At 40.6% G+C, this 4,636-nt stretch overlaps 1 long non-coding RNA gene across 1 annotated transcript; it reads right to left on the bottom strand.

Moving 5' to 3' along the window:
• Positions 2,383–4,463, bottom strand: LOC109819650. Its single transcript, XR_002241573.1, has 3 exons — positions 4,108–4,463; positions 3,677–3,829; positions 2,383–2,791 (listed from the first exon to the last, which is right to left on the bottom strand). It is a non-coding gene; the product is annotated as an uncharacterized LOC109819650 (long non-coding RNA).

Genomic DNA, 4,636 nt, shown 5'->3' with positions numbered 1-4,636 from the left:
CTCCCCCAACTCCGGCTCCAAGTCACCGCCGACCGACCTCCTCCATCAAGCCATCAAGCCACCGACCTCTCCCCCAACTCCGGCTCCAAGTCACCGCCGACCGACCTCCTCCATCAAGCCATCAAGCCACCGACCTCTCCCCCAACTCCGGCTCCAAGTCACCGCCGGTCATTAAAGGTGTGCATCTCTCTCTCTCTCTCTCTCTCTCTCTCTCTCTCTGCAATCTTCCTGCTTGTTTAAATGCCTCACTCGTTTAAATATACCATTCATCTTAATCAGGACCTCATTTGTAATTAGCTGTTCTGTTTCTTTAATTTGTTGCACTTTTTTTACTGCTAATTAATGGCCCACGAATGAGTATTCTAGTCTGGTAAGTTCACCAGCAGAGCCTCTCCTTTCTTTTCCTCATTCCCACGGAGACTTAACGTATCAAAGAGTGGCAGTTCAAAACACTGAAGCTTTTTTAATTGTTGAAAGTCAATTTCAATTGTTGATAAAAGTCTGGAAGTTTATTGATGAGTTGATAAAAGTCAATTTCAATTGTTGAATTTCTTGCTTTGATAAAAAGAATAATAGAACAAAATTAGATGTATAATTACCTTTTCTTCTTCTTCTTTTGTCATTGTTATTGGTTGCTGTGGCTGCTCTTTTTATAGCATCTTTGTCACGACCTTCAAAATTTGTAGCTATATATCTTTTGTTATCATGATAACTTGTCAATTTGAGAATGTTTCTCAAATTCTGCCTTTTGAGTCAAATTCTATCTTGTAATTTTTTTTTGTTTGAATTTCATTTGACAGGCTTCAGTTTGTGCTTCAGAATTGTAGCTTTGTGCTCGTGACCAGCATCTCTCTTTCGACTACGAAAAGCGGGGGCCTTTTTGAAAAATGTCACCGAAGAGGAATTAAAGGCTTCGTGACCATTCTCTCTCTCCCAATTCCAAAACACTTATCCCAAATTCCGTCCCCATCGCCGACTTCCCCCAAATCCATCCCCGTCACCGCTAACCGAACCCTCCCCCAACTCCGGAGTCCCCGTCACCGCCGACCGACCTCCTCCATCAACGCAGTAAAGCCCTCGACTCCTCCCCCAACTCCGGCTCCCCGTCACCGCCGACCGACCTCCTTCATCATAACAGTCAAGCCACCGACTCCTCCCCCAACTCCGGCTCCAAGTCACCGCCGACCGACCTCCTCCATCAAGCCATCAAGCCACCGACCTCTCCCCCAACTCCGGCTCCAAGTCACCGCCGACCGACCTCCTCCATCAAGCCATCAAGCCACCGACCTCTCCCCCAACTCCGGCTCCAAGTCACCGCCGGTCATTAAAGGTGTGCATCTCTCTCTCTCTCTCTCTCTCTCTCTCTCTCTCTGCAATCTTCCTGCTTGTTTAAATGCCTCACTCGTTTAAATATACCATTCATCTTAATCAGGACCTCATTTGTAATTAGCTGTTCTGTTTCTTTAATTTGTTGCACTTTTTTTACTGCTAATTAATGGCCCACGAATGAGTATTCTAGTCTGGTAAGTTCACCAGCAGAGCCTCTCCTTTCTTTTCCTCATTCCCACGGAGACTTAACGTATCAAAGAGTGGCAGTTCAAAACACTGAAGCTTTTTTAATTGTTGAAAGTCAATTTCAATTGTTGATAAAAGTCTGGAAGTTTATTGATGAGTTGATAAAAGTCAATTTCAATTGTTGAATTTCTTGCTTTGATAAAAAGAATAATAGAACAAAATTAGATGTATAATTACCTTTTCTTCTTCTTCTTTTGTCATTGTTATTGGTTGCTGTGGCTGCTCTTTTTATAGCATCTTTGTCACGACCTTCAAAATTTGTAGCTATATATCTTTTGTTATCATGATAACTTGTCAATTTGAGAATGTTTCTCAAATTCTGCCTTTTGAGTCAAATTCTAGCTTGTAATTTTTTTTTGTTTGAATTTCATTTGACAGGCTTCAGTTTGTGCTTCAGAATTGTAGCTTTGTTGATGAATTTATTTAACTGGTTTGCTTGCAGGAAGAACGGATTGTTGATTGTGTGAACAGATTGTTGATTGTTGTTGATTTATTTAACTGATTTGTTGATAAAGTGGCATATGTTTGACAGATTGATGGATTTCAATTTAACAGATTAATGGATTTATTTAACTGATTTGTTTGATAAAGTGGCATATTTTGGTGTATCTTTACTTATACTGCAACAGATTGTAAAGAAACAAGTCATTGGTGTATCTGTATTATAGCATATGTTAGATTTTGGTGTACAGATATAGCATATGTTAGATTTTGGTGTTCTGCAAGTCATTGGTGTATACTGCAGAAGAGCTGGGAATGAGTCCAAATTATACTGCAAGTCATTGGTGTATACTGCAGATCACAAAATACATAACATAATTTCTTGTTTCATTCCAGCACATCAAAGTACATAGGCCATCAAAGTATTTTCCTCACTTACAATGCCTTCACAAAATACAATGCCTTTACATGTCCATAGGCCATCAAAGTATTTTCCTCACTTACAAAGTCTTGTTTCATTCCAGCACATCAAGTTACATCATATCATATAATTTCTTTCATGGCTAAACAAAAAGACAACAAAAAAGCTATAATAGTTAGCCATTTCTACAACACTTTTTCACGTACAACAACCAAGTCATGTGCCTCTGGTGGGGCAATAAAGAGTGGTATTTGTTCAATTGAGGAAATCTTGCACCAGCCCAAAAACGAACCACACTTTTGCCTTTTACTCTGCAAGGTCCAGAACGATTATGTAGATCATCAATCTTTTTCTCTGCAGCAAGAAATCAGTAACAGTTAATACATAGACTTGTTATCTACAAAAATCACAACATACTACAACCTTGACACCAATTAAGAATTAGACATATAAAGTAGTTAACAAAATAAATCATATATTTCACTCATAAACAATATCATTATCTACTAGGCTTTCATTGTTTGATTCTACAATACAATCCTGTTTACAATATCACTAGGCTTTCATGGGTACAATTATAGAGGTTGTGAGAACCCCGATTCACCCATGATTTATGTTCGTCATTTTCTATATATAACAATAACAGTCAGTAATGCACAAAATCTCATGAGTTGGAAGCACTATTAAATTTATAGTTTCTTTGATTGACATTCAAATATACTATCAAATTCTTTCGAGTTTTGAAAGGAAAACAACCAAACAAAATTTCTTCAGAGAAATGCCTATTTTACATATCAGTATAATTGTATTTATATCTTCAATAGCATGGAGTATGGGATCAATTCCAATGACAGTGAAAAATGCCAATCTCCCCACATCCAACATACTCAGCCAGCATCACATTATATGCTACCAAAGGCTTCCTTCATTTGTTAACCAGATCCAAAATATTTTAGTTTAAGAACTCGAAATCAACCATGTTGCCCCAACAATCTTTCATATATATACGGATAGCATTTATGAATCTAGTAGTACCATCAGTGCAAGTCAAGTTACAATTTGCAGCAGACAGACCAATAGAGACTATTAAGAGTTTTAGTAGCAGGAAAATCAAAATACCTGGCCAATAATTGCTGTTTATGAATCTAGTAGTACCATCAGTGCAAGTCAAGTTACAATTTGCAGCAGACAGACCAATAAAGACTATTAAGAGTTTTAGTAGCAGGAAAATCAAAATACCTGTTCAATAATTGCTGCAGCGAGAGGCTCATAATCAAAACTCCTTAACTTAGACGACCAATCAGGACCTAGTTCAGCATCCAAAACGTCATTAAGCTGGCTCCTGGGCATCACATCTGCACCTTGGCGAACAATTTATAACGCTGCCAAAATCTGTGTACAAAAGTGAGAGTGTCAATATAGCTTCAGGCAAATGGGCAGCATGCAGAAAATGTAAAATCTAGGACAAAACACTACAGAGGATAAAGAATCGAAACATGAGGTCCTGATTAAGATGAATGGTATATTTAAACGAGTGAGGCATTTAAACAAGCAGGAAGATTGCAGAGAGAGAGAGAGAGAGAGAGAGAGAGAGAGAGAGAGAGAGAGAGAGAGAGAGAGAGAGAGAGAGAGAGAGAGAGAGAGAGAGAGAGAGAGAGAGAGATGCACACCTTTAATGACCGGCGGTGACTTGGAGCCGGAGTTGGGGGAGAGGTCGGTGGCTTGATGGCTTGATGGAGGAGGTCGGTCGGCGGTGACTTGGAGCCGGAGTTGGGGGAGGAGTCGGTGGCTTGACTGTTATGATGAAGGAGGTCGGTCGGCGGTGACGGGGAGCCGGAGTTGGGGGAGGAGTCGAGGGCTTTACTGCGTTGATGGAGGAGGTTGGTCGGCGGTGACGGGGACTCCGGAGTTGGGGGAGGGTTCGGTTAGCGGTGACGGGGATGGATTTGGGGGAAGTCGGCGATGGGGATGGAATTTGGGATAAGTGTTTTGGAATTGGGAGAGAGAGAATGGTCACGAAGCCTTTAACTCCTCTCGGTGACATTTTTCAAAAAGGCCCCCGCTTTTCGTAGCCGAAAGAGAGATGCTGGTCACGAGCTCCAACGAAATTGTCGGAGGATTTTTACAAAAAAAACCCTGAAATCGCTGAAACAGGATGGATGCGTACGCACTAGTGCGCATAAGAAACGAACTGTATAT

Source organism: Asparagus officinalis, chromosome 8 (genome assembly GCF_001876935.1).
Source record: "Asparagus officinalis chromosome 8, Aspof.V1, whole genome shotgun sequence".
Lineage (NCBI taxonomy): Eukaryota > Viridiplantae > Streptophyta > Magnoliopsida > Asparagales > Asparagaceae > Asparagus > Asparagus officinalis.
Note: the sequence above shows the minus strand (reverse complement) of the source record. Positions and strands in the feature narration are given on the sequence as shown.